A 26,288-nucleotide genomic window follows, 5' to 3' on the forward strand; every position below is an offset into this window, starting at 1 on the left:
GACCCTTTTGATATCAGTACTTGATCCAGCACCCTTTCTATCACTTGATGCCATGAGACAATATATCCTATGGTTTTCTGGAATTATTGTTTGCTGAAAGTTAGCATCACTTAGGTGCAGTGTGAAGTTCTTAGTACAGAAACCATAAGAGACATGTGCATGGCACAAAGATACTCAGTACAAGGCTCCCAGGATTTGGGAATACTAGAAGAACCACTGTGAGAGAAAGAGCTCTTGAGTAAGGCTGCCTGGGTCCAAATTCAGCCTCTGCCAGTCTGGGGTTGCCTCCAGCAACCATTCCCTGGGCTTCCATTTTGGGGTCCTCAGGGATTCAAGAGCACTGGTTCTGATGCCAGCTCCACGGGGAGCATGCATGAGCTAGGCTTCCTCAGTTTGTTCCATTCCCCAGTCCATGCTATTTACTCAGCCATGGCCACAGGACCAAGCTATCATAATTGCGTGCAATCCCAGGATCCTTGAAAGGAACGCAGAGAAGCCATTCCCACTAGATGTGAACAAGGAAGCGGCTGGTCCTGGATGCTATTGGCAGCCGTGTTGGAACCACGAAGGGAATTGGCCTTCAGAAGTAAAGGACTCTAGAGCAGACAATGAAAAGAAGCTGGGTCCATGAAAACCCTGTTGAATCTCTGACTCAAGCCTACCATTAACTCTGGATCTTTCAGTTAATTGAGACAGTAAATTATTTAAGCCAATTTGAGTTGGGTTTCCCGCTATGTGTAGCCAAAAACATCCTGAGTGATTCACTCAGTCTCCTCAAGTGTAAATAATAATATTCACCTTCATTAGCTTATTGCAAGGCTCGAATGAGATAATGCATGAGAACATGTGGTACAGGCCCGAACTTGGCACGTCCTCTGGTAGACTGTGGACAGTTGAGGCAACCTCATCTCATTCTCTCCTTAACATACGGTTCTTTGTGCCAAAAAAGCCAACTCTTTCAAAGACAAATATCACACTTAACCTGAGGGTCCCAGAGAATCCACACTTACCCACACTTTTATGCACTGGCTCATTTAAGAAGTGTTCTTTTTAAATTGTGTTATATTAGAAACTGCTGCAGCAGGAGGGCAGAGCTAGTTTGTCATAATCACACTGCTCATCATTTCCAGGCATTCGATGATTTTACGACATTTTTCCCCGTATCCCCTGGGTTGGTGTCCTTAACCTGTTCTATAATGATATTGCAGGATCTGGGAGATGAATTGCCCTCTGAGTAAAATATGGCAGCAGATCTATACCCTTAAGCTCTGATAATTAGTTTTTAATGTAACGACAATTCTTTTGAGGAGATGTTTTGGTGCTCTAAAATCTTCTTAAAAGCATCCCTTAGGCTGAAATTAAGTTGGAAGGAGTGTCATGGAGGGCTGTGGTGAGGGCGAGATGGGCTCAGGTGACTGGCCAGGCTGACATGATTCATGGGCTGTGGGCAGTGGGCAGCCAGCCAACCTCAGCTCCCTGGCCACATTGCTCCAGTATGCGGCCTCCAAGGCAAGGGGCGAGAAGGCACTTCATCACCAAGCATGACACCCGGGTGATGGTCACAAATGGGCTTTCAAGAGGGGAGGATGTGCAGGTAGAGGTTTAGAAAAGGAATAAGGTGGGTGATGGGAGGTACCTGCCAAAGCTTCTCTTTTCAGTGCATCAAAGAGCTTTCCTTCCTTGAAATAATTATGGATTTCTGTTCTATCACTTCAACCAATATTTACTTTAGTTAAGGGGCTTAAAGTTCACAAGGGATCACGGATAATCTGTTTCTTAGAAAGAAGTGCCCGATTCCTTCTGGGAATCCTTCAGAGCCAACGGGCCCAGCTGTGGGTGGTGGCACTTAGATTCTCTGCAGCTTCCCTCACTTTCCCCACTGTACGTGCACAAATGTCCTCCCACTTCATCGTGGTCTTCTCCAAAGTAGGGTTGTCAGCTCTCTGCAGTGACAGAGTAGCCATCTCGTCCACAGAGAGCAAGATGTGCGGACTGAGAGAATCCATGGCTGGGATATCATCTGCCGTGACATTGTTAATAGCATCTATGCAATTAACCCATGAGTGCTTCACTGGCTACATGGAGGAAAGCTAATGGGAACCAGCAAAAGCGTGAAGACCCAGAGGGGACAGGATACCATAAAATGCTAAGCTCTCAGTGGATTCCAAAGAAATTCCAAGGCCCCAAATGTTCAACAGATCTATGAAAACAATTCCTTTCCCTTGGCCTGAAACTATCCTTGGAAAAAAATGTTAAACTGTTTTGGCAATAGTCCAGACTAGAAGTACTGGGCTTTGATCATTGGACTCAGGCAGGGGCCCTTTCCCTCTGTAAATCGGAGGCCGGGCAGCCCTGACAGTTCTGTCAAGGTGAGCTCTTTAGTCAGGTGATGAAGCCCAAGGGGACTGAAGGTGTAGTCCCATGTCGAGATGTGAAGTCTTGGTGGCCCCAGACAGATCCCCAGAGGAACTGGCCAGCCCTCTATTTCCTGGCATTTTCTGCAGTGTCTTGGGCCAAAGGCCACTCGTAAAGGAGTGAAGGCCGAGGCCTCTCAGTCCAGAACAGCCATTCCTGGCTCTGGCCCCTCACTCACCCTCCCCTGGGCAGCTCAGTACAGAAGAGCTGCTTTCTCACCTAATTCTATGCTTTGGAAGGCACCTCAATAGCCCATGACATGGTTTTGCTGACGTGGTGATGAAATTGCTTTAGTCAATTTTGAAAGAAGTGATGCCACAGGCAGACTGGACACATACGAAGGCCAGTTAGGATCCTTACTGAAAAGACAGGAAAGCTAGATAATCATCAGACACATCCTGGAGACCAGTGACTCTCCTTTTTATCAATCTGAGCTCACAGGCACAGCACTCCCTCGAGCGTTCTCCTATTTCAACATGTGGACAGCAGCAGAGAGGACAGGCTTTGGGCTGTGGCCACATCCAGATGGGCCAGTGTCAATACACCTTTTCTCAGAACTGATGGCAATACCCAAGTGACAAGGAACTTAGTTCAGAATTGATACCCCAGAGTGCTAGACCGGTGGTCTCCACCCCAGTTGTATATTTGAAACAATATACAACTTTTTTAAAAGCACCAATGCCCAGGCCACACAGGACCAATAGAATCAAACCTCCAAGGATGGGCCAAGGCCCTGAGCCCAATTTTTTTATAGTCCTCCAGATGATTCCAACAACCAGCCTAAATTGAGAACCACTGGCCTAAAGCTTATTAAAGTAGATTTCAAAAAGTTCTCAGAAAAGATGACTTTGCTATTCAGTTCAGGACATATGACAAGCTCTGAAGAAGATAGTTCTAATTGTGCAATCAAATTGTTCCAAAGAGAAAGGTGGGAAATTTACAGAACTCAACAACAAAGCTGCCCCACAGGAGACTCTTGGAGAAGTTAAGACTTAGAGAGAAAAAGCCCCACAATAAAAAGAAAGGTACAGAACCAAGGAGAAATATACACAGCATGTCCTGAACTTACAAAAATTCCTGCCAGGAGGCTAAAAAAAAATGGGCAGTGCTTATGGAAACTGGGATGGTAGCATGGACCTTTGGTTGGTAGGTAGATTTGGATAGGACATGGAATTCGTCTAGTCTGCCTGATCAGTGAGCCCTGTCCTTATCTCCCAACCCACAGAAACAATTCCTCAAAAAAATTAAAATTAAAAAGTACCATGGTTTTAGCTCTCTTCCAAGAGGAAAGAAAAATAGTCACATCACTTGGGTAAGGTGGGTAGCATTAGCCTTTTCCATTTCAAAAGAAAAAGTGATCTTCAAAAGAGAAACAGCAAAATATTCACGGTTAACAAGTAACTGAGGCCCAGAATAGTTGAGAAGAATGCATAAAAGTTAGCCCAAATGAATACATCTCAAGGCACAAAAAGAACTTGTGAACTTAAGCCGAGGACAAATGTTAGTACTCATCGGAAAAGAAATTAAAGCCAGAAACATAAAGAGGAACAAATGTCATTGCCACTTACAAATAAGTTATATCTTAGAAACCATAGGTTGATAAATTTTAATTTACACTTCCCTAAAACTCTTTTATGGATTATTAAACTGATGGCTGGTTAGAATTGAGGGGAAAGAACATGGCCATCACCAACATGATGCTCACTTAAGAATTCACGCCAAACTGACATTCGTTTTTCACACAGGGCAACTAGACAGATCATTTAAAAAATCTCAGAAATGGTACTATTATATCACAAGTCTTCCATGACATATCACCTGACTCAATGATAATAGGTGAACTTGTGGTCAGTTGGACACTCAACCAGAATGCTGGTTCCTCCATCGGCCCTGAACTCAAAATACTCTGGTGGTTGACAAGTGAAGGCTGTCTACACCTGGGCTCATATTGGTCACATGTCAGCACCTTTTAAAATTTTACATGTCTGTCTGTCCATCTGTCTGCCTCTTGATCTGTCTACCTATCTGTATTAGTTAGGGTTCTCTAGGGAAAAAGAATCAATGAGAGATATCTATGAATATAAGATTTATGAAAGTGACTCACGCAACTGTGGGTATGCACGAGTCCAAATTACGTAGGGCAGGCAGCAAACTGGCAACTCCAATGAAGATGTTCAACGAATTCAGGAAACGAACTGGCAACTTTGACAAACTCCTCAGGAAATGAACTGGGAACTTCAACGAATATGTTCAATGAACCCCTTAGGAAATGAACTGGCAACTTCGACAAACTCCTCAGGAAACGCTTCACTGGGCAGCCGAAGAAGAAGTGAAGGTCCCTCTTGTGGCCTTAAGGCTGTAACTTTGTAACCAAATAAACCCGTTTTTATAAAAGCCAATCCATCTCTGGTGTTTTGCATTCCGGCAGCATTAGCAAACTAGAACACTATCTATCTGAGGAGACTTGCTTTTGAAGGAGTGGTAGATTGAATCATGTACCCCAACAAAGACATGTTCTTAATCTTGATCCACATTCCAGAAGGTGTGAATCCATTTATAAATAGGACCTTTTGAAGATGCTATTTTTCGTTATGGTGTGGCCCCACTGAATCAGGTGAGTCTTAATCCACATCACTGGAGGCCTTATAAAGAGAAGAAACCAGAAGCCATGAGTTGGAGAAGGCCACAGGGAGAAGCCAGAAGTCTGAGGAAACCAGAAGAGAAAGACTGGAGGAGAGCAAAGAGATCAGCATGTGATGGAAGGCGGGGATGCGAGCCAAGGAACCCCACGGGTTATGGCGAGTCTCCACCTGAACCCTGCAGTCTCTGGGGGAAAGCACAACCTTGCCGATGCCTTGATTTGGACTTCCAGCCTTTGAACCACAAGACAGTAATTTGCTATCATTAAGCCAACTTATGCTGTACACATAGGTACAGCATGGAAAACTAAGACAACAGGTATACAAAATAAGGTTATTAAAAACAGAATTTAAAAAAACCAAAACCATGACAGGCAAGAAGAAATGAGTATGCTGACCCAGAAAAGTTCTGGAGATGTGAGCGTTACGTTTGGCCCTGAGATACTCAGGCCCCAAGGCAAGAAGGAAAGCATGATTGGTTTCACTACTGTGCCATTATCTGGTGGGGAAAAAAAGTAAAAACATTGAAAGACGATTGTGCTAGTTTGGATATATTATGTCCCACCAAAAACCATATTCTTAAATATAATCTTGTGGGGGCAGAAATATTACTGTTGATTAGATTGTAATTCTTTGAGTGTTTCCATGGAGATGCAACCCACCCAACTTATAGCTGATAACTCTGACTGGATGATTTCTGTGGAGGTGTGGCCCCACCCATTCAGTGTGGGCCTTGATTATTTTGCTAGAGCACTACATAAGCTCAGACAAAAGGAGCAAGCTTGCTACAGCCAAGAGGAGCACTTTGAAGAACCCACAGGAGCTGAGAAAGGAGCTTTAGCTTACAGAGACATTTTGGAGATGGCCTTTGAAAGCAGACTTTTGCTCTGGAGAAGCTAAGAGAGGACAAATGTCCCAAAAGCAACTAAGAGTGACATTTTTGAGGACCTGAAGCCTAGGGAGGAATGTCCTGGGAGAAAGCTATTTTGAAACCAGAACTCTGGAGCAGACGCCAGCCTTGTGCCTTCCCAGCTAACAGAGGTTTTCCGGACACCATTGGCCATCCTCCAGTGAAGGTACCCGATTGCTGATGTGTTACCTTGGACACTTCATGGCCTTAAGACTGTAACTGTGTAGCCAAATAAACCCCCTTTCATAAAAGCCAATCCATTTCTGCTGTTTTGCATTCCAGCAGCATTAGCAAACCAGAATAATGATCATTTTTATCTTTGTGCTAAATTATGAGAGGACGATATCAGTTGGGACCTCACACCAGGAAAGGAAGGACCTGTGATGCCTTGAGCGAAGGGCTGTGGGTGCACGTGAGAGAGGAAGGACATGCCACAGGAGGAACCGGGAGAGCACAGAGGCCGACCCAGATCAAGTTGCAGGGCGAACGCTGCAGCAGCTGGAAGATTCTGACTGGAACTCAGCAGGCCATAACTCTAGAACACTCGGCGAGGGCCAGACTATAGAAAGCACCGAATGTCAGGATAGGAGTTTAGATTTTATCAGTAGATAAAAGGAAACCATTGAAAGTTTTAGGGTAGGCAAGTAAGATGATGAAAGCACCATTTTTGAATAATTTACCTGGCAGTGGGGTAGAGGATAGATTATAAAACAATGACCCATTGGAGCCAGAGAGGCCATTTAAGAAGTAATGAACAGTCTACAAAGAAGGGGCAAAGGCCTAGGCAAGATATGGGGAGGGGTCAATAATAAGTAACTCAGGTCATTTCATGGGCACTTTTCAAAGTGGGGATTTGCCTTCTGGGTTAAGGACAAGATTTCAGGTTAGTGCTGATCTCCTTGGTCAATGAGGCCAGCTAACTTTGCTGTATTTAGTAGGTGTTTGCCTTCTTGGAACAGCTAGTTAATTAGAGAAATAAAATTGACCTGGTGGTTTTCTGTCACAGACATGCTTGGGTTGTCCTGGTCATCTGTTACCTGAGTGGTTACCAGTAAACCACACCTCCCAGAACCCATGCCTGTGTGGTGTCCCCTCCTTTTGAATCTGGGCTGAGCCTGGAAACCACTTAACCAACAGGAGGCAGCAGAAGTGACACCAGGACAGCTATGAGCCTCTGCCTCAAGAAGGTTTGACAGCTTCTGCCTTGAACCTCTCCAGGAACCCCAGGCCACCAAGAGAGTTTCTTATGGAGAGAGAGCCCCTGAGATGACCTGGAGGAGAACCAAAGATGCCAACAACAGCGCAACCCAGAGAAACACATGGCCCCAGTCAAGCTTTCACAGCCCCTGGGCACCAGAGCATTCCATCTGAGCCACCAGACCAGTGAGCAAAGAGGCCATCTTGGAATGTTCCAGCCCCAACAGTTGTCAAGTCAAACAGAGGCAAGTCATCCCCTCTGCACACTGTCTGAATTCCCAACCTGCAGAATCTTAGAAATAATAAAATGTGGTTATTTTAAGCTACTAAGTTTGGGGGTGGTTTCCACACAGCAGTAGATAACTGAAATGGGTTATCTTCCAAAACTCACACGCAAAAAACCTTTATGTGAGAACCACTTCTCCCAGCCCAAGGGGAGGGGCCCCAGCAGCCTGGTAGGCAGTACTAACTTGGCTGGCCCCAGGATGGAATTTGGAATTGAAGCTGAGGTATATTAGTCTTGCTCCCTGAGATCAGCCAAAATCTACTCAGGGGTTACAGGAGAGCCATTCTCAGCCATGTGGTGAGAGTGAGAGAAAAGTTAAAAAGATGACAGCCTCAGAACATGACCCTTTCCAATTCCTGACTCCCCTCCCTCTTAAGGCCCCACAGTAATTCAAGTTAACCTTGAGTTACTTATAATTCCCTTGTGTTGTTATGAACTCATTTACTCTAGTATGGAGTGGGTTTCAGTTACTGGCAACCAACAAAAATCCTGAACTAAGACTTTTTCCACCCACCTCTTCCCCACAAAAGAAGCATCTGCTATTCTGAATTGATTCCCTTTACCAGTCGAATACAGTTAAATTTGGTTGTGAGGGTAGAGTCAGCCTCAGAGTGCCAACCTGGTAGAAGATGCCTCCGCAAGGGCTGTCCCCTCCAATCCATTCTGGTTTTGCTTGAGACTGTGGAGACCACCCCATCCAGATCACCCCAGAGAGGTTCTCCAATCAGTGCCAGGATAAGATCACCCCAATCTGGGAATAGCAGTTTCTCAGTCACCTCAGAGAATTCAGGAGCTCTAAGAAGGCAGAGATTTGGCCCTGAAGTCCAAACCTTCTCCAGGAACATGTGAGCAGATGGCACAGAAGATTGTCATGATCAATGTGGTCAGAAAGTTTCCACCAAGTGAACTTCAAGCAAATTGAACTTACCCGAACCATCACCAGAGGCAGCAGAAGTGAGGCCATACTTTTGTGTCAGAATAATCGTCATCAGGTTAATGGAAGCAACCCATTAGTTTCAGCAGCTTCGTCTCCTCATTTGCTCTCAGGCTGCTGAGCTGTGGGCAATTGGGTTAAACTGACACCGTGTCTCACTTGGACATTGCAAAGCACGTCCTGAGTTATGACAGACGCGGGGAGAGATGGGGCCCACCGTTCAGGGGGGCGTGTTGAGTTCAGACATTCACATGATCAATGTTTTCTAGCTCCTGGGTGCTTTCCTACTCTGAATATATTACCCTTCTGAAGAAATGACCAAAAGTTTATTTAACCATGAACTTTATTTTTCCCCATCAGCCCATTCTCCTCTAGGGAAGTATGTTGGAAGCAAAACAGGTGATATCAGCATCCCTTTCTCCCTGCCTGTCATAGGCCGTGGCTGTCCAGGGAGGGGGGATCAGCAAGCGTCTGTTTCAAGGGTGGAAGATTTGCATTTGGTTGGTTATTGGATGACACGCACAACGTCGCAGCAAACCTGCGTGTCAACGGAAAACCTCTTTTCTACAACTATCATGTGCATAGAGCCTCACAATTCAAGAAAACACTTTCACATATAATTGTTTTTGATGCTGCTGCTGCTGATAATGATGATGGTGATAGCTAACATTTATGAGTAGACACTAAATTTTTTTCCAATAGGTTGGTATTTACATGGAACGGTTTAAAGCAATGTCTACATTGGTCATACATATTAGAAACCATTAAAAGTTAAGAGCTAAAATGTACATCATACACACACACACACACATATTTACACAAAGGTAAAAAGGCTTGTTATAAAAAATCAATACAACAGTGTTTTTAGTACACAGGTAAAGAATGAATTATGCTTCTGGCACTTTAATTTGTTAATGTGAGCAAAGAGCTTGGGGAGGGGGAAGCTTCCAAACAGAAAATCTTTTGGTTAGTGTTTTATTACCAACTGAAAAACACTGTACATAAATCAAAATGGAATTCTAAAAAGTGTTCAGGCAACCCACAGGTAGGTAGGGAAAAGAAAACAGAGAAATGAAAAAGAACAAAACACAAAAAATAAAATGGAAGGCTTGAGCTTAACATATCACTTACATTAAATGCAAACTGTCTAAATACCCCAATTAAAAGACAGAGATTGGCAGAGTGAATAGAAAAAATAATAATAACCCAATTATATACTGTCTACAAGAAACTCACTTCAAATATAGTAATATATGTAGATTGAAAGCAAATGAGTGGAAAAAGATACACCAGATAGACATTAATCAAAAGAAAGCAGGAGTGGCTATTTTGATATCAGTTCAAGTAGACCTCATATCAAAGAAAATTGCAAGGGACACAGAGGAATACTACCTAACGATAAAAGAGTCACCCCACCATGAAGACACAGCAATCTTAAAAACCTGGACAGACACTTACCATACGACCCAGTAATTACATTCCTAGGGAGGTATGTAACCAGAGAACTGAAGGTTATGTCCTCACAAAAACCTGTACATGGTTGTTCATAGCAGCTTTATTTGTAATAGCCAAAAACTAGAAACCAAAATGTCCGTCAATAGGTAAATGGCTAGAGGAACTGTGGGACATCCATGCCATGGAATACTACTCAGCAACAAAAAGTAAATAGAGTAAAAAGTGGAATGAGCCACTAATACCCACAATAACTTGGCTAGATCTCCAAGGCATTCTGCTGAGAGGAAACAAAAAATAATCTCAAAAGGTCACATAATATATGATTCCATTTCTATAACATTTTTGAAACAAAAATAAAAAGATAGAAATCAGATTATTGGGTTGCCAGAGGTCAGGTGGTGGGAGGGGACAGAGAGTGGGTGTGACTATAAGGGGGAGATATTTTTAGTGATGCAATAGTTCTGTATCTTGATACAGTGGTGGTTACATGAATCTACATGTGATAAAATAGCATACAACTATACACATACATTGTACAAATGTCAATTTCCTAGTTCTGATGTTGTACTAAAATTATTTAGGCTGTCACCACTGGGAGAACCTGGGTGAAGGTACATGGGACCTCCTTGTATTAACTTTGCAACTTTCTGTGAATCTATAATTATTTCAAAATTAAGAGTTTTTTTAAAGTCACCTCTTCCGTGATATTATCCCCACCTCCCCAAAAGGCTGTCCTCTGATCAACTACTTTGTCCCCCTGTCTGTCCTCCCACCAGCCTCTGAGTGGGGACCAGGCCTCCTTTTGGGAATCCCTCAAATAGTGACTGGCTCACAGCAGACTCTTGTAAATGTTTGTTGAAGACTAACTAAGGGTGTGACTTGCAGCCTTGGTTCCAACCCAGAACAACCTAGACCCAAAGGGAAAAGAATGTCACAGCATAAGGTGAGGAAAGAGTGAAGTCCCAATCTCCCCTGCTAGTCTGTGGCTGGATTCTCCGTAGCTTCTGAGACTGTCTTCTGCCCAAGGCCAGTATCTCCAAGGACCCAGCTATTATATCCTACTGATTATTAAAATATATTTGTGTTTGTGTGTGTGTGAATCACCAATTATATGCAAAAATTATTGGTTGCAGGTTTGATAGGAAACAGGATATATACAAAGACCCACAATATTTCCTCCAGATTATTTATTGCAAAGGAGAAAACAGTGGCAGCCACCGCCTTACTAAGTGATCAAAGTCAACATCACCTGTCAGGGGACAAATTAGCATGGTGTGTCTGCTGCTGTGATGCACGAAAATAGCTACAGCACTTCTGTGGTTTCCTGACAAAACACATAACCTGAATCCCAACAGGAGGAAGCACCAGACAAATCCCAAGTGAGGGACCTTCTACAAAGCAAAGCTGTCCAGCATTCTTCAAAAATGCCAAGGTCATAAAAGACCAAGAAAAGCTAAAGGACCATTCTTGATGAAGGGAGATTAAAAATACAGGATAATGAATGCGATATATTGTCCTGGATTGGATCCTGGATTCAGGGGTGGGGGGAGGGGGACACTTGCCAGAAAGAACATTACTGAGAAATTGTAGCAATTTGAAGATGGATTGTGGGTTAGATAATACAGATAATGTATTGATGTTACATATCCAGGTTCTGGATTGTATACGAGAACATCCTGTTCTTAGGAAACACACACTGAAGTAGCGGTGGGTGAAGGAGGCATCGTAGAAATAAAACGTTTTTGACAAAACGGTACAAACTAGTGAATCTAGGTGACTGGCACTCAGAGTTCCTTGCTATAAATTTTGAAATTATTTCAAAACAAACTTTTTTTTTTTTAAAATCACACGTAACTGTACATGAGTACAAAGGAGGGGAAAGATGATTTCGGGAAGGCTCAGAGATGGCGTATCCTGCAGCCTGTCAAAAATAAGGAGGCCTGGGATTTCTTCTCCAGAATTCTCAAATGCATGCCCCTGCTCTTGGCACCCGCAGCTGCCCCCCGCCCTCTCTCAGCTCAGCTGCTCAGCCGCAGGAGCAGGAGGCCCCCAGCCCTCACAGCCGCAGCTCATTCGGAAGTAAAATGGCGGAAGGAGTGCTGGGCCTGTCCAGGATGATGGCCCATAAAGGACAGGAGACAATAAGACAACCAGCCCCCCGCCTTAACCACGGCAATTTGATCAAAAAGGTCTGGGTGATGCTTTCTCCCACCTCTTCTTGCAGGGCTCGATAGCCCTATTTGGCTCGAGCCAACTCATAGATTTTTGCTCATTATTTTCCCTGTTGAACTCTTGGTCCACAGTGAAGATCATTTGCAAATAAATCCCAGGGTTTCAAGAGGGTTTATGAGGCAATCAACCAGCCAGGACTATAGTCTCCCATGTAAAATTAGCCTCTGACTATCTGTTATTATTATTATTTTTTAATATCACTCATTTTTTTCTCTGTTAAAATTGTTTCCATTCATCTCACTCTAGCATTGTCCAGCCCAATCTTTCTAAATTAGCAGAGGCCTGCAGCACCCTCCGTAGTGAAGGAAAGCGGGGGAAAAGACAGACAGACTGTCTGCAGCAAAACTATTTAATTTGAGCTGGTTGCCCCCTCTGAAAATCATGTCCACATCAGATAAGAAGACGGGCAGTTTAAATTGTTCTATCAGAACCGAGTTGCCTGTTTTTGAAGCTCATTCCAGACAATTGGAAACTGTTCTCTTCTCCTTTTTTTATGAGGCAATTGCCCAACTTGAAGGCTGTTTGTGATTGAAGTAGAGGCCACAATAATTCATACAGTAAAAGCCTCTATCTAGATCAAATTGTATATTTTCTGGGTAACTGTGCTGGGTAAATATTCCCTCTGTTTTATCTTTAATGCAGTATCTTTATGCATTCTGTCAAACCTACACTCCCTGGGAAATATTTTACATGCTGGTATGCTGGCACTTGCTACTTATTACATCTATTGTGGTTTGTCTGTTTGCAGATGAGAATATTAAGTATTAAATCCTCCTTCCTTGGAAACAGGTTTCCCTATAAATGTGTATTTGTTGTCCTAATGGGTCTTTTCCTGTTCTAATTAATACAAAAACATAGTGTTGTCATCAACCAATATTTATAGAGTAGCCCTCTAAGGCTTGAGGCCTATACTGGGGGCTTTAATTAAAAGGTCCTGTCTTATTCTGGAAGGATCTATGAATCAGAGATACTTGCCCAGCTGTGTAAGGGCAGCTGTACAGGAACTCGCTGCAGCATTGTTTGCTTTGGCAAAAGAAGAGGAATGACAAAAAGATTATTATTCAGCTATTGAAGAACTAGATCAATGTATATTAACTGAAATGGAATGATAGTCATGATTTCTTGGGGATGTTGAAAAAAGTGAACGGCAAAACAGTACTGATAGAATGATTCCACTTTTAGGGGGAGAAATTCTCAGTATATGCACTGTGTGTGTCCATGTGTGTGTGTGTGTGTGTGTGTGCACGTGTAGATATGCATGAAGCTCATATTTACATTTTAATACCTAGAATAATACATAACAAACCATTAACAATAGCAATCCATGGAGAATGGGATTGGAGCAGGGAGCAAGGAGACACCTAGACTTTATTCCAGACACTTCTATAGTATTTTATATTATCTGAACATTCTACAAAAAGTATATGGCTTTTGTAAATTAAAAAGATAAAAGAATTTTAAAAGATAGCGCTCATTCGATAATCTTCTATTCCATGCTATGTGCTAAGCACTGTATAATCTTTATAACCATAGAAACCAACAGCAGAGAGATCAAAAGAGTGAAATAAACATGCAGAAAACATGCAGAGTTCACAAACAAACTAAAACTCTCAAAATTAGCTGTTTTGCTTTGTTTTAAGATGCTCTTGGTCAACACCATCTGATAAAAACCTAAGAGTTGAGATAACATGGGTGCATCTCTCAAACTGGGCACACTGTGGGGCCCCTGGACATTTTGGATGAAGCAGCCATCTTCACCTGAACCACCACTAAAACAGTGGAAAAGCAACACCTCCACGTGCCTAGGGGCTGCTGTGGTTCCCAGTTCTTCAAAAGAGACAGCAAAGAGAGCCCCAAAGTTTCACAAAAGGCTCAGAGAGGCAGAGGATCCTCACAGTAGACAAATGGAAGAGAAAATTGTGGGAAAAAATACCATGCAGTTCTCTCCAAGGATGTAGGACTTGGTTACATACCAGATATAGAATCCAAGACAAAGGTGTGGAGTGGAGGGGAAAAAAGCAAAAAGCGTGATCATGACTTTGAATGTGCCCTGGAATATCACACAGGGGTGTGCAGCTGGAAGTATGCAAGCAAGCCATGCTGGAAACGAGATTCCAAAAGGCATCCAAAATCACCAAGGGCCTCTCATTTTGGAAAGGGGAAAGCTAAAGACACGTATGTTTAAAATCCATAGAAGAATCAAAATCCATAAAACAATCAGTGGTAAAAGTGAGTATCTCAAAGGACACTATCAAGAAATTGGAAAGGCCACCTAGAGAATAGGAGAAAATAATTGCTAACCATATATCAGATAAGAGTTTCATATCCAGAATATACAAAGAACTGCTGTAACTCAACAGCAAAAGACAAATAAGCCAATTTAAAGATGGTCAAAAGACATGAAAAAGCATTCTCCAAAAAAGACAGACAAAGGACCAATAAGCAAATGAAAAGATAGATGCTAAACATCATTGGCCATCAGGGAAATGTAGCCCAAAACCACAAGGTACCACTTCACACCACTAGGATGGCTATTGAATGAAAGAAAGGGAGGGAGGGACGGACGGAGGGAGAGAGGGGGCAAAAGGGAGGGAGAGAAGGGAAAAGAGAGAGAGAAGAAAAAGAACAGAAAAGAAAATAACAAGCATTAGTAAGGATGTGGTGAAATTGGAACACTTATACATTGTTGGAATTGTAAGATGGTGAAGCCACAGTAGAAATCAGTTTAGTGGTTCCTTAGAAAAGTCGAACATAGAATTATTATACGACTCGGCAATCTCATTTCTTGGTATTTACCCAAAAGAATTGAAAGCAGGGACTTGAACAGATACCTGCACACCAATGTTCATAGCAGCGTTATTCACAATAGCCAAGAGGTAGAAGCAACCCAAGTGTCCATCAACAGCTGAATGGATAAGCAAAATTAGGTACACACACACAGTGTAAAAGGAATGAAGTTATAATACGTGTGACAATGTGGATGGACCTTTAAGACATCACATTCAGTGAAATAAGCCAGACACAAAAGGACAAATATTGTATGATCTTGCTTATATAAGTACCCGGAATAGGCAAACTCATAGAAGCAGATAGTGGATTACAGGTTACCAGGGAGTGGAAGGAGTGGCGAATTATTGCATAAAGCATACAGTTTCTCTTTGAGGTGATGAGAAAGTTTGGGCAATCGATGTTGGTGATAGTGGTAAAATATTGCAAATATAATCAATACCACTTTATTTACACTTGAAAATAGCTAAAATGGAAAATTTTGAGTTGTATATATGTTCTACAATTTAAAAAAATTAAGTGAAAATGATGGAATCTCATTATTATGCCACTTTAAACTTAGGCACCGTCTCTAGAATCTGACCCTCAGGGTAGATTCAATTCTCCTAGGCATCCTGAAACCTATGACTAAGGGCACAAGAGGGATGGTGTTTTCTATCAAGCCTCCATTGATTAGCTGATTTGGAAAGGTAAGGAGCATGCAGCCAACGTCTTCCCTGTAACACCTTAAAGAATCACTGTATGTGGAACTGATCAAGCAAGTTTTCGATTCAAACCAAGCATCTATTCAGCATGTCATATGCACTGGATACTATGCATAGAACTTTCACATATGTCACCTCCTTGAATCCTCACAGCTCACCAATGCTCTAATGTGTACTAAGGGGAGAGAGGATGGTATTGAGTTAAAATAGAGTAAATCCGGAAGGCAAGCCAGACCCTTTAAAATATCCAACTTCCATACATCAACAAGAACTTCAGGTGATCTAAGTAGAACAATTTAAATCCCCAAACATCTGCATATAGATTTCCTTTTCATTCCTTCCTTTTATACAACTCAGTGTTCTCAATCTTTAATGAGCATAAGAATTGCAATCAAGGTTGGTTTAACATTAGAAATGAATATACCTTACCACAATCACAGATTAAAGAAGGAAAATAAATGATCTTTTTCAAAGATACAAAAAAATCAGTTGATAAAATTCATCATGCCTTCATGAGAAACCAGAAATTTCTAGAAAATGAAAGATATAATGTATTTACAAAAAACCCTTACCAAACCTTATATAAAATAGTGAAATGACTCAAAGAGAGACAAATAAACTAATGGAACAGCATAGAAAACCAAGAAACAAACTCATGCATCTATGGCACTTGATTTCTTGTAAAGGTAGCATTGCAAAGCAATGAGAGAGTACAATAAATAGACTGGGGCAATAAGGTCACCATTTAAAAAAATTAAATGGGACCTCTATCTCACACCATACTCAAAAGTCAATGCCAGGTGAATTAGAGACCTAAATGTGAAAGGCAAAATAATATAGAAGACTCTGTCTGTGTCAGCAGGGTAGGGAAAGACTTATTAAATAAGACAGGAAATACTAACCATAAAGGAAAATATTCATATTCATAAATTTGACTACATTAAAATTTAAAACTCTGTTTAAAAAACATACTATTCAGAAAAAAAAAAAGGAATGCCACAGAGAAGATACTTACTTTACAATTTATTTGCAACTTATAAAAGCAACAAAGGGCTTACATCCAGAATATATAACGAAGCCTTACAAATCAGTGAGATAAACTCACATAGTGCAAAAACAGCAAAAGACTTGAATAGACATTTTACAAAGAGGAAATCCAAATGCCAATAAACATATAAAAAGGCAGTCAACCTCACTTGTAATCAGGAAATTTACCACCTAGGTTAAGCTGCTAAGGTTTCTTTTCATTTATTACAAGGGAGGGGGCTTGGGTTTTAGTCATAGACACACCCCCACTCACTTCCCTCACTCAATTCAGACAATGATTGTTTCCACATTGCTTGGAAATATCATTTTACAGTTAAGAAATTTACTCTTATTATGAATGGCCTTCCTAGTCCTTTTTGGTAAGCCTTCTAATTGAAACTAATGTCCTACTGATGTCACTAAGTCTCAGGATTGGCAATACCATGCATAGAAGTCTCTCTTTTTATTCTTCCAATTCTTCTCTGAAACAACCCCACCCCACCATGGTCCCCTCAAACCTCTTCCCTTCTAGAAGGTCCAGGCTACTACAAAACCCCACCTTTGAAACTCTGATTGTGAAGGCCATTTGCTACAAGTATTAAACCACTTTGTGGTTTGGGCCAATGTACACAGTGCCTTACAGCACCTTTCCCGGGTCTGCTGGGGCCGGCTGTCTCCCGCACCGCAGTCAGCAGACCCACAGGATGGGTGCTAACCCCGAGGCTAACCGGCAGCTGCTCTTCCACCACCAAGAGAGCAGAGACCAACAGAAGAACAACTGCGTGGAAGGCGCCCTGGGATCTGGTGAAAATCTAAGGCAGTGGGAAGTCATTACAGACTCACAAAATCTGGACCTGAAAACAGTTTTGATCTTCGAAGAAGATGACGTCTAGAAAAGTCCAGTCAATGGTTAGCCCAAGGTCAAACAGCTCAAGGTGAAGGGCATTCCAAAACTCACATTTCCCGGTCCCCACTTCTCAACCTCGTCTCACTTCCTTTTAGTCACTGTGCCTAATAGGACGGCACCCTCATAGAAACCGTGGGCGACCCACTGGACCAAAATTGAAGTTGGACTTTGTGCGGATCATCAGATAATTTGAATACAACACTGAATGCCAATATAGGTTTCCTTGCTACTGGTCTAAAAACATCTGCTGCTTCTAAGTTAGAGGACCCTCATCTCCACGTTGCCCCCGTGTTTTAGATCTTGCAGAGGACATAGCGTCCTTCTCCTCTGTTGCATCCTTAGGGCAGCTCCTGATCCTGTCCCACTCCTCACACTTGCTCCAGGGGCCACACACCAAGGACACAGCATAGACGTGCAGCCACCGGGAAACATGACGCAGGCTGGCGTCCCCCCCACACACCAGCTGGCTTTCTTTTTCTTCTTAAGTTTCAGATAAAGTGCCCATCTCCCACACCAAGAAGAGGTCAAATTAAGAATGGTGCTCTCCTTAGCAACTACTAAAAGTTCTCATTTTCTCATCGAGTAAAGTCCTCTAATGGCTAGGAGCCCAATTTCTAACCGGTCCTGAATTGCACCATTTTCCTCGCAGTGACTCCGGCTCCCCGTGGGGCAGATCGTCACAGTCTCCGCAGGTGCCTGCGGGAAGCAGCGGGGAGCAGCAGCTGGCCATCCTGGCTTCTTACGTTTGATGTTTTAATTCTGTCCTGAAATCCTAAACTTTACAACGGGACTGAACGAGTCTCAGGGTTCCCTAGAAGGCCCCCTTTGAATTGGATTCAGCAGCCCTATTAATTTAAAGAAAATCACTTCCTCCTTTCTGGGCTGGCCTATAGAGAAGACAGGGGTGAAATTGAAAGAGGTGAGGATGAGGGTTTCATGCTGCATAAACGCCTTAAAAAAAAAATCACTGCCTATGGGGTTTATAGCTGCTGCTTCTACCTGAAATGGACTTTCCCTCTTCTCCTCCACCTTCACCCTTTCCTCCTTCTCCTGACTGGTACTGGATAACTCAGCTGACCCCTCCTCCAGGAAGCCTTCTCTGATTCCACCCCCAGGCCCTTACTCCGACTCCCCTACCAAAGTCCTCATCCCCACCTGGTTGCCATCTGCCCAGGGGTCTGTCTCCCCCAGCAGCAGCACAGCACCCAGTGGGGGAGCCTGTGTCTTAAGACACCAGTTTCCCCAGTGTGGCCCCAGGGGATGCAGGCTGGGCCGGGCTCTGGGGTTGCCCAGCTTCCCAGCCTTGCCCAAAGAGAGACGCTGGTGGCTGAGGCCCCGCATGCCCACCCCTCACTCAGCAGACAAAAGGCACCACGCGGTCGCCTCCCCTGGAACCAGGAACAAAGGGACGGCACGTGGGCATCGCCCTCAGTGACGGCCAGTCCGCGCCCGGGCTACACGCACCTTGCCGGTTGCCATGGTGCGTTTTAATTAAGTGTAAGGATTTTGTGCCTTGATAACAGAGAACGCGTCTCCCTTTTGTCTGTCTGCAGTCCTTTTGGGAGCTCAGAGCCCAGAGCTCGTTCCTGGTTGGGGGGGTGGGGGGAGAGCCTGGGGAGGAGGGATGTGGGGAGCTTGCTGCCCTCCCTGCACAGCCCTGCACCCCTGCCCTGGGACGAGCCTCCACCGTTTAGTGGTGCCTCCTCCAAGCACCACCCATGATGGCAAAGGGACAGGGACAGAGCTGGGGCAGGCAGCGCTGCTCTCACTCCCCCAGTAAGTATCAAGATAGGGCAGGGTGCAGAAACAACAGGAATATCAGAAAATCCAAAGCAGTGTCTGCCCACAGCCAGCCATGTGCAGGCCTCCCACACACATATGCACATGTTGTGCACATATCCTCACTCTTTAGCCCTTGTCCCACCACCAAGCCCCTAAACTGCTTTTAGACTGAAGCCAGCAGGCATTTACACCAGAAGCCCGATAACCAGCCCTCCGTCTGCACAGGGTCACACCTCTTTTGTATCTTTGACCCCATTAAGCAGAGCGAGGCGGAGCAGAGACTAATGGCCCATCTTGCAGATGTGGAATCTGTGGTTCATGGAGGTTAAGGACCAATGCAAGCAAAGATTGAGGCAGGATTTAAATCTAGGTTTGTCCAACGCCAAGATCACAGTGTTCCCACTGCCCGAAGCTGCCGATTCAATATTCCGCAGATGTCTTCTGTGTTCAGGGCACTCATTCAATCATGTGCAGAAGACTTGGAATGTTCCAGGGAGACATGGATGAGGATCACCAGTCTGAGGCCCAGAGCCTAGGCTAGCACTGCCCAATAGAAATAGAATGGAAGCCATGTACGTAGTATTAAATGTTCTAGTAGCTACATTAACAAATGAAAAGAAAGAGGTGACATTACTTTTAATAATAAATGTTCTTTAATGCACTGTATCCAAGATATCATTTCAACATGTAATCATATAAAAGTTGTTAATGAGCTGTCTTACATTCTCTTTTGTCCATTAAGGATTCTGGAGTGTATTTTATACTCATGGCACATCTCAATTCAGACTAGTCACATGGCAAGTGCTCGACAGCCGCGTGTGGCCGTGACCACGTGTTACTGAACAGTGCAGATCCAGGCAGCTCCTACCACTGGGGGCTTCAGAACTTTGATTGGCAGTACCAGGAGGTTGCTTGCCCCACCCCCCATCTCTTACAGGTGAGGAAATGAGGCTCAGAGAGGAGAAAGGACTGTCTGAGGTCACGACAGCCCCTTGGTGGAGGGCTGGGATTAGAACCCAGACCTCTAGCTTCTTCCATGACCCCACCCCCACCCCATCATGCCACACTCCCTTGCCAGCAACTGCTGGTGCAACTGGGATTTGGCCTCTGGGGACCAAAGCTGAGGTCACTGGCCGAGAGGTCACCAGCCCGGGGGCAGCAGATACCAGCCAAGTGACCAAAGGAAAAGGCATGAGCCTTCCAGTGGTCACCCAGCTGCCCCCTTCTGCCAGGCTCTTGACAAAGGTAGAGCCATATACTAATGGCCAACACTTCCTGGGTGCCAGGAACAGGCTAAACGATTTCTGTGCATGACCTTACCCAATCCACACAACAAGTCTGAGAGGAACTTGAGGCCCAGATAGGCTGAGTAACTTGCCCAGAGCCACATGGCTAGAAAATGCTGGAGATGGGTCAGAACTCACCATGGTCTCAAGCTGAGTGTAAACCCCCAACCCTACAGCACTTACCACCTTCTCTTCTCAGAGTCTTTCCCACACAGACTCATCTCATCCTCACAATGAGGCACTTGGGCAGACACAGTCTCTCTTAAAGATGAGGACACTGAGGCCAGATGTGGTCCCCAGCCTTCAATATGGCACCCAATAATCCCTGCCTCTGGGTATTTACATCCTCAAGTAGTTCCCCCACAACTAACCCATGTGGAATGGGGCTGCCCCAGGTAACCACTAGTACATGGCAGAAATGAGGGTGTAACACTGGGTCATAAGAGCCATTGCTTCCCCCGTTGTTCTCTCTTGGGTCACCCCCTCTTGGGGAAGCCAACCGCCATGTTGTGAGGACGCTCAATCAGCCCCACGTGGCAAAGAACTGAGGCCTCCTCCCACCAGCCAGCACTAACACACCTGGCCGGCTAGTGAGCTTCCTTGGAAGTGGATTCTCCAGTCTAAATTGATCCTTGAAAGACTTGAACCCCACCAGCAGCTTGAGCCAGAACCACCCAGCTGAGCCACTCCTGGAGTCCCAGCCCACAGAAACTTTTTAAGTAATATTTTTTTGTGTTTTAAGCCAGTAAGTTTGGGGATAATTTATTATGAAGCAATAGATAACTAATAGACCAGGACAGACAAGGACCCCCAGCCAAGCTGCTCCACCTCAGAAGTCAAAAGGCTGAGCAAACCCAACTCAGCGTTGGATAATCCCAGTTCTGATCCGGGGCTGGTCCCAAATGCCCCAGTCCAGCAGCCCTCACACCCCGTATGAGCCCCTCTTCCACAACTCTGTCTCTAGCTGGTGCTTCTTCCTTCAGTCACTTGGAGCTAAATAGCTTGGTGACACATTCATTCTCTCCATCACCCTCAAGGATTTATGATTTGGCCCATCTCAAATCACAGGTCAGGCGAGGTGGAGCGGTGGGGGCTGCTGCCGAGCGGGAGGAAGAGGGTGCATCTCACCACGTGGGACTCCAAGTTACGAGAGGGTAACCCTTCACCTCCACAAGCTCCTGGTCTTTCCTGCCAATCTCCCTCCTGGTGATATCTTTTCCCAGTTGCTGCCAGAAAAGCTAAGGCTCCCTCTTAAACTCACTCACCTGGCCCACCCCTCATTCTGAGGCAGCAGGTGTAAGCCATCGCACACCATGAAGTCCCAGGGACACAGGGCATGACGGGGAGGAAACAGCAAAGATGAATGTCCACCCCACCCACCCTCAAGTGCTCTCTGCTTTAGAGGAACACTCAGTCCAGTCTATAGTGTCACAGGCTCAGTATCAGATGCCCAGTCACCTTCCCTCACTGCCTCCCAAAGGATGGGGTTGGGTGTGTCGGGCAGTTGTAAGCAGCCCTTCCCTTGGATTTCTCAGTATGTTCTCATTCCGACTCCCAGGACCTCCTGCCTCCACTGCCTGGTCCCTGAGGGACCAACTTAGGAGGTCCCCAAGCTTAGAGGGATGGCGGAGACTACCTAAAAACGGGCACCCTTCAGAAATTCTCTCATCTCACGGAGGGTGGGCTCAGACATCACAGCCTGCCTGGAGGGATGGCCCCCGTCACTCCTGTGTCCTCTCGTCCAGCAAGCATTTGTTATCAAGGGCCCAGGAAGTCAGTTCAGGTGCTGTGCACACTCTGGGGACCAGAGATGGGGCATGGAGCAAGGCACAGCCCCCTGCTGGTTTGCCCGCAAGGTGGAACACGACGAGGCCGTGCGAGTTACACGCATGCACCCAGATCACTAGGTTGGGGGCATTTCTTGACTATTTTGGCCCAGTTAGTGAACGAACTGTTTAAGCTTTTACCCAGATGGTATTTTCCTCATTTTTTGTGTTTTCAACTAGTTTTGCTCTAGGACTATTCTCAACACTGAAGCCAGAGTGAGCATTTCAGAGCCCAGGACTAAGTTGTATCCTTCTGGAGACAACCCTTTGAAGACTTCCCACCCCTCAGGGTGGGCACAAAGCCCCACGGCATGGCCTTCAAGTCCCCAAGGCCTCCCTGTCTCACACACCCTCACTTCCTGCTCTCAGCTCCAGGCCCGTGAACCTACCCAGGGCCTAGGCTCAGGCTGCCCTTCCTCTCTTGGTTGCCTTCCAGGTCCTTCCCTCTTCTCAGGGCAACCTCCCAGAGGCCTCTCCTGGGCCCTCCTTATATCACTTGTCTGCTGTTCGCAAGAGATGGCACCCTTAGCACAGCCACAAGTACCCGTCTCGTTCGTGTGGTTATAACTTATTCCGCCTTCTGGAAGAGCCTGGAAGCCCCAAGATGGCCCGGATTGCATCTGATTTTGCTCACCATGGTGTCTGCAGCACCCAGCCCCGCCCTGTATGTGATTGCTGCTCAGTAAGCATTCTTAAATAAATGAGTGAGCTTTGCATGCCAGACCTAGCATCTGGGAATAGATTTCCTGAGAGCCCACACTCCAGCAGGACTCCTGGGGGCATTGTCTTCTCGCTCAGCTTCAGTTTCCTCATCTTTTAAGGGGGGCTATTAATTCCTCCTCAGCCTGCTGAGCAGGGTCTTGCTGAGCTGCTGACAGGGGCACTTAAGGACCAGGGTTGAATTCCTACTCGGCCCACCGAGGTGTGCAGGGGGGATTCTGCAGGCATGGCTACGAATGGGGGTGGCTCCTGCAATATTTGCACCCAAGCATGTAAGATATTCCAAGTTTCCCTTATTCACTAATGCTTCTCCTGCCAGCTCATGAGTTCTTTCTGTCAACATCACTTTGTGATACAGGGACTGTGAGGCCCATAGAGCACTAACCTTTTAAACACATCTTCCCCTTTATGGAATGCCGTGGCCCCACTTCTCATATGAGGAAACCGAGACTCAGAGAGATGAACTAACTTGCCCAAGGTCACTCACCCAGGAAATGCCATGCTACCAAGGGTGGGTGGAGAGGACTCTATCTATAATGTGGTGCCTGGCACCCAGTATGGCTCAAAAAATGACAGCTGCCACCAGCTGCTTGAGTCAGTATGGCTCAAAAAATGACAGCTGCCACCAGCTGCCAACCAGAAGGCAAGTTGGTGCTTCTACACCCCAGGAAGCCAACCACAGCACTGAGCCAGGGAGTGAGCAGGAAATACTGGTCATTGATGCATCCTCTCTTTCTCTCTCTCTCTCTCTTATTTATTGTCACTTAAAGACCTGCTCCCCTCTCTAGGCCATGTCCATCCTGGATCACAGGTAAGTGGGCTGCAGCCCCATTCACCAGCAAGCTGCAGCACCCTGCCCCATGGCCGGGCTCCTACAGCACTGTGAGGTCCCTGCAGGGCTCAATCCTTCCACGTACCTTGCTCACCATAGGGTCAGATCAGGGTCTCTTGCAGATCCAGAGACCCAGAGAGCTTATCAGCCCAAAGAACCTGGGACCCTTACCTCCCTAGAGACGAGTTCGCCCTCTACCAAGGTGCCCTGCCTGCAGAGAGGGGGACTGGGGGCTGGGGGACTCATGGGGTCTTCTGGAATTCCAGATCACCTTTTCTGGAGAGCAGCCCCCACTTGGCACCCACAGGGGCCCCATTAGAAGGGCAGGGTGGGTTAGACTCAGGGTGTCTGATGGCAAAAACTGTTCTTGTAGTTACAGATGTGAAAGGACTGGCTCCTCGCAGCAGATGCCCTGGGTCCTACCCAGTCTGCCTCTGGAGGGGCCCCCAGCTGCCCACACCCTGACCCCACCTCTGTCCAGGAGACTGAGGGCTTGTCGGTTGTTGCAAAGGGTCATATGGAGACAAACTTCTACTCCATATCATTTAGTCAAAATTAACCAAGAATGGCCTCAGAAGATTGCCACTACCTTTTCTCACATTATGTCCCCCATTTTCCTGTAGCTTTTGTCACGGGGGAAGGAGAAAGGAATATGAGCACTCAGCAGCTTTAACCACAGAGATTATCCCGTCCATTTACTAAAGAGCATGGCCGTCCTCAGCATCACTGAGCAAAGGTAAATGATCGCTGCTCTCCGCGGCTCAACTTCCCTTCCTCCACCTTCTCTGCTTGGAGCGAAGGTCTGCGGCAAGCAAAGTTGCCTGTGTACTTAGGGGAACAAGGAGATGATGTGCCTAGTGGTTAAAAGTGCCATCTGAGTTTAGGGTGTCCTTTCCTTTCAAGATTCGTTTCATTGTTTATTCAATGGGTGTTCACTAGGAATCAGCCACAGGCAGCCCCGTGATGGGTGCCCCCACTCCAGAGGAGCAGAGCTTCTGGTGCATTCTCAGGACAGGAACTTCAGTCAGCAACCACGGTGCAAGGAAGTCCCTAAGACCGGGTCTGGGGAGAAGGAGCCTGCGGCGGAGCAGCCTGGCTCACACCTGAAATCTTGCCCCAGGTTGGGGGTTTGGGGGCAGCAGGCACCACAAGTCTCACAGAGCTCACCTGTGGGGGAGAAATAGCGAGAGCACGGGGAGGTGGGTGAGGGACAGAGCTAAACAAGCACCAAGAGACAACCCCAATCCCCAGCCAGCTGTGCTGAGTGAGGTCTGCCCTCCTTTTAAGCCTTATCTTAGTTTGGGGCTGCCCTGGTTGGCTTAAGCCAGTAGGTTGGCTTAAACAGAAGGAATTTATTGGTTCATGGTTTCGGAGGCTAGAAGGCTTGCTTCTTCCTGGGGTGGCCGGCAATCCTTGGGGTTCCTTGGCTTTCCCATCAAAAGGTGATGTCCTCTCCTTTCTCTTCCAGCCTCAGTTGACTTCTGGCTTCTGTTTTCTCCCTGTGGCTTTCTATCTATAAGGCCTCCGGAATTAGGATTAAGACTCATCCCAATTCAGTTGGCTACACCTTAACTAAAAATAAAATTTTCAAAAGGTCCTATTAACAAAAAAGAGGCTCACACCCACAGGAATGGGAGTAGGAGCTACTTAACTCAATCTACCAAACCCTTCTCCTGTTAGCAGCCCAATCTTTGCTAATTAATGAAAATCAGAAGAGCCTCCTGTAAGCTGAGCACTGTGCTAAGAGCTCTTCATTGGTTTTTGTGTTTAGAACCTACAATAGCCCAAGGAGGTGACTACAATTATTATCATCATTTTACCAACCAGACAACTGTGTCCAGAGAGGAAAATACATCTAAGGTCTCACAGTGAGTAAAACGATTCATGAGTTAGAAACTTTGCACATAAAGTGTTTTCCTTTTATTTTCTTCTCAAAATGGGTAAGGCACACGGCAGAGGTGCAATGGTGGCAGTTTCTCGAACTCTAAACCTTCCAAGGTCATTTGGGCTCCAGAGCAGACCTCCTGAACCCCCAGCCAGGCACACGGGGCAGGCCTGGCGCCCTGGGCTATCATGGGGCTTTAGGTCTCTGTTGGGTTTTTGGTTGTCCTACTGCTGTGACCGGGAGAGAGCAGGGCGACCCAGTCACCCATTTGCTCTTCTTCTTGAAGAAACGCCAGCTCTTGCTCACACCAGTGAGAACTGGGAAATGTGGGTTTGGAAGAAGCCAGTCTCCAGTGGGAGTCCCTGGCATTGGCCCTGAGCTCCAGACCTTACAAGGCCGGCACCGACGTGCTCCAATCCGCACCCTCAAGAACCTCGTGGAGGGTTCCTCACTCCACAGACCAAG

General features: G+C 45.6%; 1 pseudogene; it reads left to right on the forward strand.

Annotated features, from left to right (window-relative positions):
• The first annotated feature begins 23,897 nt into the window (after nt 1-23,897).
• Nucleotides 23,898-26,288, forward strand: part of LOC119509830 — a 33,700-nt pseudogene continuing 31,309 nt past the window's right edge.

This window comes from Choloepus didactylus, chromosome 15, assembly GCF_015220235.1.
Source record: "Choloepus didactylus isolate mChoDid1 chromosome 15, mChoDid1.pri, whole genome shotgun sequence".
Classification (NCBI taxonomy): Eukaryota; Metazoa; Chordata; class Mammalia; order Pilosa; family Megalonychidae; genus Choloepus; species Choloepus didactylus.